This window comes from Equus quagga, chromosome 5 (assembly GCF_021613505.1).
Source record: "Equus quagga isolate Etosha38 chromosome 5, UCLA_HA_Equagga_1.0, whole genome shotgun sequence".
Taxonomy (NCBI): Eukaryota; Metazoa; Chordata; class Mammalia; order Perissodactyla; family Equidae; genus Equus; species Equus quagga.
In genome coordinates, this window is record NC_060271.1 from 115320220 (window position 1) to 115332791 (window position 12572).

General features: G+C 45.3%; 1 protein-coding gene across 1 annotated transcript in view; it reads left to right on the forward strand.

Annotated features, from left to right (window-relative positions):
• ALK (ALK receptor tyrosine kinase) overlaps window positions 1-12572 on the forward strand; it is a 665412-nt gene that overhangs the window by 566463 nt on the left and 86377 nt on the right. The window lies entirely within an intron of this gene.

Sequence of the window (12572 nt, forward strand, 5' to 3'; positions counted from 1 at the left end):
AGCAGTAACCGCTGAGTTCAGCTGCCACTTGTCTCCCAGGATGGCACCAGTCTGCCACCTGCAGTCAGCCTTGAGCAAGCAGTGCTTGAGTAAAGTTGGCCCAGCACAGCAGCTCATGTGACACTCTGCTGTGTCATGCTGAACCCTAGATGGTTGGTGATGATCTGTTCCAGACCAAAAGGGCTGGAGGTGGGAGGAGGGTCATTTCTATAAAGGGGATAAATAAATGGATCTGGAAGGGGCTAAATGTCAAACCCCATAATCCAGAGAAGCCTCTGCATTAAACTGCTAAAACAAATTCAAATTGCCATCCTGGTGGATCCACGTTCAAAAAGTGAGGGCAAAGGGCTTAAGTCAAGGTGGAGGGCATTTCAGTTGGCACACAGCTTTGTAATATAAAGCTAGGTCTAAGATTCTTCACCTAAACTTCAGAGAGTCTGCTGTTTTCAAGAGCTCATAACTCAAGCTGTGCTGTCATAGGAAGAAACCATTGTCCTCACTCTGGGCACTGGCTTCCCACTCCTTCAGATGTGTGTGGGTTAAAGATCAAAGCCCTGGGACATGCTGAGCCTCAGTGCTGCCCCCAGGACAAATGGATTTAATTAAAGTGAAGGAAGGGGCAGTGTGGGCGCTCCCCACCATAGACTAGTCTTTGTCCTTTGGGATTGTGGAGGCTGTGTGCGGGGGATGGAGAACAGAAGGTGATGCCAGAGCCCTCCCTCCTGGGAGATGCTAAATTAATGTGGATGAATCAAAGGGATTTTTTCTCCTCACTCCAGCAAATCCTCTCTCTTTTGTAGCCACTCCAGGGGATTTAAAGCAACTAAGGTGTTGACTCTGTTCACTCCCATCTGCTAGAGTTTCATTTGGAAGGAGACTTTGTTCTCAGCCTCCCTCCTTCCTGTTAAAGGCTGTTTACCAGACTGATATATCCAATATTGATACTGAGACCAAACTGTCCAATGGGGATTCAGACAAAGGCCAGTTTGGTCTGATGATACCTTATGACCTAATAAGTGTGCAATTACAGAACACACAGATGCACCCATTCACTGGAAGCCCGCACACCACTGCTATGCTCTGACGTGGGAAGATGCCCCCTCAGAATCGAGACAATATAGGAGGCCTCAAGACCCAGAGGTAAATGGAACTGCAGGAGAATGAGGCACAGCAGTTTTCCCTTGCTAAAATCCAACTAGACTGTAGATGTAACTGGCCCATAAAACTAAGGTAGCACTGTGGACAACAGAGCATAGACTTTAGAATCATAGAGTATCAAGTTTAAAAACTGGCTCAGCCACTTACTAATTGTGTGACCTCAGCCAATTGCTGAACCTCTCTGAGCCTCAGCATCTGCATCTGTAAAATGAGTCTAACAGTATGATTTCACAGGATTGTTATGAGACTAAATAAAATGACTATAAGAAGCATCTATTTATAGCATATATTAATAAATCTTATTTCCCACATTCTCCATCCTCATGTCTCAGTTATATAGCCTTAGATAATTTATTGAATAAATAACACAAATCACAACCACTGATCTTCTAAGTCAAGCCATATTTATAAAACAAACATAATAAAGTCTACCTCTTAGCAGCTTGGAGAAGTAAAGTGTTTGGTGAACTGCCTGGCCCGCAGTAAATGCTTAGTGAGTAATAACTGCTAATAATATCTATAATATGTAATATCAATATCTTCCCACCTAATGCCTCAGAAGAGGCTGGGATGGCCAATTTAACAATAACAACCAGTCATCCAACCCTAAGATGGAGTGAGGATTCTTATGAATTTGCTATCATCAATACTCTGTAGACTCCTTATAAAGTTAAGTCACTGATGGAGGAGGAGCAAGAGGCACACTCTTCCCTCTTTCTTCCAGGGAGAGTGAGCTATAGCTGCCCAGATTGCCAGAAAATGAAAATGGGAGAAGAGAGAAGGTAGAGGAAGGAAATAAATAAGGGAAAGAGAAAAAGGAAATGGATAAAAGACAAAGAAAGACCAACTCCCTTCCTCCTGACCCTGAGGTAGGCTTTAGCACCTTGCACCACCTGCCCACATCCCATGAAGCTTCCTTAGGCAGGTCCTGGCTTCAGCACTTCAGCACCCGCTTCCTGGACAGCTCCCCAACCATGGACCTGGAAGAGGCAGGAACTTTATTCCCTGTGATGTTCCAAATCACCTCTGCTCCCAGCTTACCCAACCTCCACACATTACCAAGTTTTTAAAAGCAACTTCATTAGGGCTTACATGTTGGCCCTAAGGTTCTCCCAGGCTCTAGACACTGGTCATAGCCCCTGGGCATTACATGAAACTAGCCTAAGTCATTTACTCTTGCCTGCATATGGCAGGGATCTCCCAACTTGTCTCTTTGCCTCCATTTTTTGTCCCCGCCCAGTCCAGTCTACACAAGGCAGCTAGAATAAAATTCTTGAAATGTAAATATAATCATTTTCCCATTTTAAAAATACTTTCATGGCTTCCTGTGGGGTTTTAGGGTGCCTTTCAAACTCCTTTAATAAGACCTTTATTTAGGCCAAGTGTGGTCTGTCCAACCCTAACTTCACCAGCCCCTTTTCATATCATTATTCCTCTATTATTCTACCCAGTAACCTCACTGACCTTCCTTCAACTCAGCTGTACCATGCTAAATCCTTACTTCCAGGCTTTTGCACCTGCCATTGTCTCCACCTGAAATGTTCTCCTTGTACTTTGCATCTCTACCACTCTTCTTTCACTTTTTGAAGAAACCTCTCCAGACCCCCAGACTATATATTCCCACAACACAGTCTCATGGCTCTTGAAACATCCCTGTAATAACTTGCCACTCTTTACTACCTGTTTTTTAAATATCTGAATATACACACCAACAAGGCAGGGATTAGATCTTCATATATCACTATTACCTGAACATTTCGTACTATGCCTAACACATGGTATGTCCGATAAATATGTGTTGACAGAATGATGAACTGATGGAAATTGCATATATTTCCAAATTCCAGCTGAAGTAATTGAAAGTTTCACTTGTTGGAATCTATCTAACATTTCTCCTCTGTTCAACCTGTGTCTAACAAAACAGATAAAATCACATTATGATAAATACTACTGTGAAGTGTTCTGTACATCAAAGCAACACCTGTGTCCCATAAGATGAACCCAAACAGCATTTGTCACTCTTGTGACAAGGAATTCCCTTTAGAGATTTGCCTGGCACCTGTGCTTTCTTTGTCTCTGGTCACTGTCCTGTCAGAATCACTTTATAAGAAAGACTTTGATCTTAATTGTGTGCCTTGGTCCTTGTGAGTAGGAAGATGAAGAGCTGGACACTTGAGAGCAAAGAGCTATATTCAGATTGCTCCCACCACACAGTAGTCCTTCTGCGAAGGCTCAGAGAATATACCACAGGTATATAAAGGCTGATGACAGGGAGACATTGATCCATGGAATGATATTTCTTCTGCGCATTTACAAACAGGAAAAGTGATAGAAATAATGCCATAGTCTGTCATCATTATGAAATGATATTAACTGTACAGCCACACTATAAAGGGTAACAGGAAACATCTCCAGGAGCAGTACCCAAGATGTTTTGAGCAGTGGCAACATCCCTGGAATACAGATATGTGCTCTCAAAGTAATTTTGAAGGACAGCACCACTTCAAACATTGGCTTGACGTGTGCTTAAAAGTCATCTCATTAGTTTACATCCACCTCATATAACTAGCTTTCTTCATTCTCGCCCCACTTCATCCGCTCCTCCCCCTCCATTCAATTGGTACTTTTTCTGTCAGAATTAATTCTATCTTTCTCAAAATGGATGAAAGGTAAGTTCTCTCCGATTATTCTGAATGTTGGTCTTTTGCAGGCACATACCCCGAGTCTTCCTTTTTATAATCACATATCCTGCTAAATTAAGCACAGTGTTCCCAGACCATCCAAAGCTTTGACATGCTTACAGAGTAGACACGAGTGCTAAGTTCAACTCATTATGAGATGGATTTGGAAACATCATGGGTCAAATTGTGTCCCACAAATCACTGCAATCGTACAGCCAAATAGAAAGTACATAACTTATCGCATGTGTGTAGGCTCCATTCCCCAGCATTATCATTATAAAGGCCTTTAGCTGTGCACTATATACATAGTCTAACAAGAAAAAAATATTCCCTCTAGAGATATTTAGATTCCCTGTTTCCTTTGCATGCTTTGTCCTAAACGACAAGTAGTGTGTTTCACAAATGCATCTTTCAAGTGGGATTGGTTAAACTCAGAGTTATGTCTTCATGTACTTAGACCAGAAGCTCCACAGACCCAAGATTTTTCTTCTATGCCATTCTTGTTTCTCATCCTCAGAATCTGCATTTTATATGGGTTCCTATCAATAACAATACCCTTCCTTTGTGTAGCTTCTTTCTGTGATGAGAAAGGCATTAGAGAAACATTTTCATTACTTATTCTTACCTGAGTAGAAAAGTAGTAAATTCCAGTGAGTGGAAATCCAGAAATTTTCAATGAACCTTAGTTTCCAGGCCTAGACACATGCATGAAAAAGTTGTGTTCCATTCAGATTTTTGTAAGTTGAATCCCAGCTCCTCATAGAGCCATGGGAAGAGTTGTGAATGATGATGATTAGAGCATTTGTTGAGTACTTAACTGCATGCCAGTCACTACAACAAGTACTTAACATGCATTATCTCATTTCATCCTTAAAACAGCTCCCTTGGGGTAGGTACTATAATTAATCCCCTTTTTAATGAGAGTAATCTGAGGTCTAAAGAGGTGAAATAATTTTCCCTTAACCCTCAGGCTAGTCTGCTTCCCATGTGCATGCCTGAGGAAATGAATGCACAGTGCTTGGCATGCAGTAGACAACTTGATAAATGGTAGCCATTGTTATTAACAAAATATTTTGGGTTTGGATGTTTTTTAGGCCACAACTCTTAATCATTTTGAGTTACTTTACTGTTTTTTTCTTTGCTTCATCCACCCCCTGGAATCCATCATCTTAATTCGCCACCACCAGCTTCTGCTAAAGACCACTCCCCACCCAGCCCCACCCTACCCCCCTTCTCTCTCACCTGCAGCCAGGCAGCATCACTGGCACAGGGAGAGTCTCCCCTTTTCCTCACAGGGCACAATGGTCCCCTCCACATGCCTTTGCAGCTCACCACTCTAGCATACCTTTGACTATCTCTACTCCAAAACTAGAGAATAGGTTCTGATAGGCATCTTTTATTTGAAAATATATTAATGTTCTATGTCTAAAAAAAGCACAAAAATAAAACACATCTAGTTACACATTTAACAAATCATGCTTTAGTCGAGAGTGAAGTTCACTTCCCTAAGGACTGACACAGAAAATCCAGGCCATACAGTAGCTCCTCCTGTCCCTAGAAGAAGTCGGCAGGGGGTCAGGCCCCTCATGCATTCTTTGCCTTCTGCCTGCCTCCCCTTCTCCAGAAGTTTCCATTTGTAACTGCTTTGTCTCCACCTGTCCTTACCCAGGGAGGAGGGATGCCTGGGAGGAGTGTATGTCACACCCTACAAGCCCCTGCAATCAAGCGCCTGCTGCTTCTCTGCTGGACAGGGTGCTCTGACTGTTACAGCAGCTCCTGAACCTCCCCACACTCTGTCCCCGGGTTCTCCCCACCCTCAGCAGCCATGAACCTCCCTTTCCCGGTGCTTGACTCCTTCACAATGTGAGGTGCCCACTCCGTGCCACACCTCTGGGTAGCTAGGGCAGGTGTCATCCCCAATTGAGAAGACAGGCAGAAAGGGGTTAAATCAAGGTCCTACAGGTAGTTAAACGTAGAGGCTCCTCCTTAGAGCTCCTGCTTCATCTCCTTCCACTTCACCAGACAGCACTCTGTGAAGATGCTCAAGTGTGAAATGATACTAACCTCCAAAGTCATCCAGCTATTATGTGTTCATTTATCCAGCCAACACTGACTGTCCTACTCAGTGCCAGGTGATGGGCTTACTTGAAAAGCAATACAGCCCCAGCCCCCTAGAAACGTCATCTATTAGGGGAGGCTGGCAGCAAAACAAGACTGTTGCATCACAGGGCAGTAAGGGCTGGGGGTTAGAGGGAGGCACAGAGAGGAAGAACAGCATGAGGCCCAGTAAAGCCACAGCTGCTGGGGCTCCTCACGTCCAAACAGGCACCTCTCGAGTAGTCAGCTTGGGGTTCTCCCTCACCAAATATGCCCATGCCAACAGAAGCAGAGGGCAATGACTGTTGCTCTGGATGGGTCTGCGTTTGTTCATTCGCTCACTATCAACAAACACGCAGCAGGGACTCACTCTGGAGCATCCCCACAGGTTCCAAAGTCGGAAGTGGAAGCAGAGGGCAGGGGAAAATCTCAAGGCTCTACTTTCCAGGGTGGTCCCTACCCCTCCTGAGGTGAGTCTGACTGCCCTGAGCCCATTAACGCAGGTAAAAGGTAGCCCTTCCAGGGCCCTCCTCACGGCGGGTGAAGAAAACAGAAGGTGCTCTTCCCGCTACCCAGCTCTGTCGCTTCCTGATGCTGCTGGGGCTGGGCCTCGACGTGCTTATTAACATTAGGCTGAATCAGTTCTTTGAACTGAGAGAAAATGATGGGCTCCAGGGCAATTTTATGCCAAGCAGAGTGAATTGCACTAACTAAACCCATCAAGCTCAAAGCCCTTTGCAAGAAACTTGGCTTTGCTCTCCTTACTTTCCCAGAGGGAGGCAGGAATCTAGCATCCCAGAGCACTAGACCATGCTCCTTAAGTCCATTCTGCCTCACTCAGGCGTGTCCTTAATCCTAGAGTGGTGCTGAGTGTGCAGTGGGGAAGGCTGTAATGTGAGAGAAGGGTACCTCACATTGGCTACAGCCAGCCAAGGGCTAGCTTTACGCATCACTCCATCCCCAGGAGTGGGTTAGTTATCAACCCAACCACATCAGGTGTGTTGAACAACCTGAGTAACTAGGCTTGTGCTATGTGATAAATTAGTTGGGGTAACACTACCCAAAGTAACATTAAACCTCCAATTCTCAGGGCTGTACAAAAAGAAATGTATTTCTTGCTCATGTGAAATCCAAAGTGAACGTGCTAGTTGGTGGGTGGCCTTCCATCTGGTCATTCAGGGATCCAGACTCCTTCTCCCTGTGGCTCTACTCTTTTCTTCAATTTATTAATCCTTTGCATTCAGACAGCCAGTGGAGAAAGAGCATAGGGACTCTCACATAGGAAAATTTTTATGAATTATCACTTCAGCTCACTTTCCATTGGCTAGAACTCACATGGCCATACTTAACTGCAAGGGATATTGGTGAATGTCGTCTAGCTGTGTGCCCAGAAGAAGGGGAAATGAGTTTGATGAAAAAAAAAATATGCTATGTCATGGAATAAGCCAAGGAATACAACCTCCATCTCTGGGCATATATCAGAGTGTCACTTGAGAATACTGATTCCTTATTTAGCTACTCTGAGCATTGATCAGTCTTCTCCAAGAACCTTCATAATTCAAGGCTGAAATCAATTCCAGGATCTATTCTAAGGTATGAATGTTTCATTCCCCAAACTTTAGGAGGTAGCAAAACCTCACCTTTTGACAGAAATCACCCCACAATTTCTCTCACTAAATTTTCTAAAACCAAAAATGTAAATTAACAGGAAAAAGTATTTTGAAAAGGCTTAAAACTAGTAGACAGCATAAGATAATGGTTTACAAACTTGGCTGAACATTATGATCACCTGGAAAACTTTTTTTTCATGCAGAGTCTGGGCCCCATGCACAGAGTTTCTAATTCAATAGATCACATATTGGGCCTGGGAATGTATATTTTTTTAAAAGTTCCTTAACCTTAATGAACTTAAAGTTCTTAAATGATTTTTATGTTTGACCACATTTAGAAGTCACTGGCATAAAATGTCAGATGCACATGTCTTATGGGCAAGACAGGGAATCAAGTGACTGGAGAAGTGTCATTGGCTGTCATATTGTCAGCAAACATATACTAAGCCCCAGTCAAGTACAGAGGATGGAAAGGGTTGTATGACCCAGCCTCTTGCTGGGTCCCAGGCTTGCATACTTGGGGGGGGGGGGGGTGACAAAAAGCATATGCATTGAGAGGCAAACAGTAACACGTGGAGCCTTGTGCAGGGTGCCACAGAGCATGGCTGGTGTTCGGACGGCCCAGTGATCTCCATGTGTCAGGGGAGCCTTCATGGAGAAAATGAGATTATTATAAGATGGACCTCGAGGAAAATTTAAGTCTCAAGAAAATGGGAACGAGACACGGGCATTCCAGAGAGGGTCATCAGGATGAACAGAGGCTTAGAGACAGGAATGTTATATGTGGGTTCAAGGTTATATCAGAGAATCCTGAGCAATCTCCTTGGGGTGAATGTGGATATTAGGCCAAGTATTTTGGACTCTGAGCTCTGGGGAATAGAGAGCCATTGAGCATAGAGATGGGCTGGAGGAAACCAGAGCAAGGAGACTGTTAGAGGCTCTTGTAAGGAACCGAATGTGAAATGATCTTAGCCTCAAAGTGGAGCTCAGAAAGAGGGAAGAGGAACTGAAGGAGAAGAGGCCCCTTCTGCTGCTGCCTTCCAAATGACACTATTGGCCCAGGACAGCCTTAATTTTAGGTCAGCCCTCTGAAAAGAGGGGGAGAGACATGGCTGGTGGTTCAGCAATGCAATGTGCAACCAAGCATTGATATATACAAATCAAACATTCATAACTCTGGAAGGATCTGGCCCTGTTTCTTTCTCAGAAAATATCCCAGATCATTGGAGCAAGGAGTAGATTAGCAATTCTGAGCTTTAAATCCTGTTTCTAACACTGATTTACTGTGACGTTAGGGACAAGTTGTTGCTTTTGATTGCTAAGCTTCCACAATCAAGAGTGCAAAGCAGTGAGACAGATACGGCCTGTGAGCCTGGTTCAAGAAGTAGTCACTCAAAAAGGCAATAAGTGAACACCTTTAGAATAACAGCGTGTTCAGATCTGCTCCAGATTTTCTTGGTAATATCCATAGCTCAGTTTACAAGTTAACAGGTGCATATGTTTTTCATAACTCTTAGTGCCTCTGAAAATGTAGCTCTGCATTCTCAGCTCCTTCTCTCCCCAGGCATGAAGACTAGAATTAGGGGATAACTGGGCTTCTGACGTTTGAAGCACAGCAGAATCTAATTCCATATTTGCTATTCTCCAAGAACCTCATTGATGTTCATGGCCTCTACCCTCACCTCCATGCAGATGACTCATAGTCTTTGTTTCCACCCAAGTTCCACACCTGCTTTTCCAGCTGCCTGATTGGCGTCCTGCCCACACCTTCAACATGGCCCCACCACAACACCTCACTCCTGAGTGATTCTTCTGTCCATGGCTCTACCATTCTCCTGGCACTCAGTTCTTCAAAGTCTTTCTTGACTTCTTCTCTCACTACCCAGATTCAATATTTTCCCAAGTTGTGTAGATTCTAGCTCTATGGAGGCATAAGTAAAAGGGACTTTGGAAATCCCCTAGTCAGTGAATAATATGAGTTCCTCAAGGCCAAGGTCCATGTCTTATGCATCCCTATACTCCCAGCTGTAGACACAGTGCCTGACTCACAGTAGGTGCTCAAATAATCTTTGTTCAAAGGCAGAGGGGGAGATATGTAACTTGTAATACTGTCTGAAGAAACACAGATTCCTAATAAAAATGTAATATAAAACAAGAACAATCAACCAGAATCTCCCATGCTAAAGAAAGACTTCCACTGTGAAAATACCCTCGTGACATAGATTTTTAAAAACCAACATGGCGCCTAACAAATTTCAGTGACTTGCCCAGAGTCCCACCAAGTATATAGCCCAGTCTTCACTCCACTCTGCCTTTTGAAACTCAGCCTCCACCAAACAGAGAAGGCTACTAATTCACCTTCATAAAGATATTTTTGTCAGGGGAGAAGGAAACCAGCAACCACCCTTTTCCTGGGTCTTCTCACCATGGGGAGTACCGCCATCTCTGGCACCATCTCAGCCCTCCAAGCCATAAGCCGGCACAGCAGCAGAGGAAGCCACTGTTGGAAATGTCTGTGTGTCCCAAGAAAGGTGGAGCAGACATCCCAGTCTCTCTGGAAAGAATGGATGCAGGCAGTTTCTAACTCTGGACAGCCCACCAGGCCCCTAGTTGCTCCAAGGGGCTCATTTTACTTCACCAGTAGCATGGAGTACATAGGAGACTAAATGAGATTAAAGAATTTCGATAGTTCAGCAAGGGAAGGTAAAAGAAGTGGCCTGGGATGCTAGAGGACTGAGGTCCCACCTTGAAATCTGCTGCTGTCTCCCTGTGTCACCTGGCAAGTCAGATGATACTCCCAAGAGGTCCCTGCTCTTCCTTCTTTGGCTCTCTTCTTATGCTGACCCTCCCAGAGATAATCTAGCCTAAGTAACTCTGACAGGGACATCCATCCCAAAGAAAAGACTCACGGGCTCACAGGCTCTTGCTCCATCTCTCTCTCTCCGTCTCTCTCTCTCTCCTTCTCCCTCTCCCTCTTCCCACCAGAGGAAGTGGATTACTTCTCCTCCCTCAGGGCACTTGACACATTCCAGCCTGTGGGGCAGGTATTTTTGTGCACAGGCACGTCCTCTGCTGGACCAGGGCTCCAGGAAGCAAGATCCATCCTTGGCCTTTCCCCCCTCAAAGGTTGGGACCTTGGAAGAGCTCCATGTAGGTGATGCAGAATGAGAGCATGAAAGAGCAGAACAGGAACTTGCTGGAGAAGGGCTTCTCCCCACCTGCAGGCTGGTGGGACATCCCTGTGATGGCCTTTCTGATTGGTGGCATGTGGGGCAAAGTCGGAACCATTGGTGGCATGCAGAGCAAATGTGGGAACCATATCCTTTCATCTCAACCTCCAAAAGTGAGCTGATGCCTGGAAGTCTGGGACTGAGAATGTTGAAGAGTCTGAGTTATTCTCCATGCTTGCTCAGCCTGACTGAAATGTCCTTTTCTCCCCTATTCCACCCCAAAAAGCTCCCTCACAGAAGCCAGGTTCACTGTAAAAGATCTCTATGGCCCTTGGCAGCCCTGGATCGCTCTGTATTGACTTCCTCTCACTGCTCAGTGGGGTCGTTATACCCAGAGGGGAAACCAAGTCAGGAGATGGTGAATTACTTCTGAGATGAGACTGAGCAGGGAGAGGGGGTGCTCCCACTGCTGAGTCTGGCCTTGAATGTCCAGCCCATGCCCATTTTACTGTGCTGGAGCCAAAGTCTCCTAGAGTCAGGATGCACATGTCCAGCCCTAGCCATGTTGATCCCAGCCAGGGCTGGTCCCAGGAACCCAAAGCTGGCCATCGGCCCCTCCTCTTCAATCGGTAACTGAAGTCAATTACGCAGATAATAGGATGGATGCAGCAGGGCTTTTTCATCACATACATTATTCTAATAGAAATGCATACTGCGACCCAAGCTTTGTGACAGTCCATTTTAGAAGATTTTTGCCGAGCAAATCAACTGCACAGTGAGAAATTGAAGAAAGCATTTTTCCTCGGCAGTATCTGCCAGTTCTATACCAAGCAGCCCGACCCCAGATAAGCCCCAGCTGCGAAAAGGGATGCGGAACACTCCCTCCTTCCTAGCCCACTAAATGGTGGATGGAGGAATCTGTTCATCCTTTAAATGCCTTTTACCCAGTCTGGCCGTTCTTTCTTGCTCTCTCTCCAAAGCGTTCCTATTCCCTCAGTCCACATTCAGACACATACCTTTTTGTCAGCTACTTAAAATCATTAAGTGAACTTAATTAGGTTTGTCAATCCCTAAGGCTGGCAGGGTGGCAAATAAGCCATTATATTCACTGTCCATTAACAGTCTGTTGCCTGAATGAGATTGTGCATTTTCCAAGCTGTGCATGAGCAGCATCAGCATATCCTACGCAGAGATCTGCTCAATGAGTCTGGGAGACACCCAGTTCCAAGGCCGCCCCCTCTAAGCCTGACCCACTGCCCCAATGGCCGCCTCCCAGAATCCCCCCAGGGCCAATTTTCAACAGGTCTCTCTGTAAAGCTGAGCAAAACAGAGTCAAGGGGTGCATTCTTTATGCAAAGCCAAGCTCCAACCAAGATCTCTAGCCAAGTCTGTTTTAGCTACAAGCTCTAAACCCCAGCGGCTGGAAAAAAAGAGAAAAAGCAACAACAACCCATGCAATCAAAAGTGTCTTCTTTGGAGAAACCAAAAGAGCTGAGCAGGTGTGAACTATTGAGGGGCAGGAAGTGAAATCTCCACTGCTAGGGGATAGAAAGAGGGGAGCTCAGCTGCCATGTTCTTAAATAGCACAGATCAGTGAGGGAGCTGGAGGAACCCCAAAGACCTGGCTCTTCCCTTGTCCTTGACCAGGCTGCCCACAGAGAGGGAGGGCAAGACTCTTTTAGCCATGGTGGCTCAGCTTCCTTTCCCCACAGAGAGCTGAGGCTTTGGGATAAGGGGCAGTAGAGTAACCTCCATGTTTTTTAGAACCACCTGGCCCCTACAGTTGCGGCAGTAATGTGGCATGGGCCTTGCTTTCCCTCAGACCCAGAGCAATCCACCTGGTACGTGCTAGAACT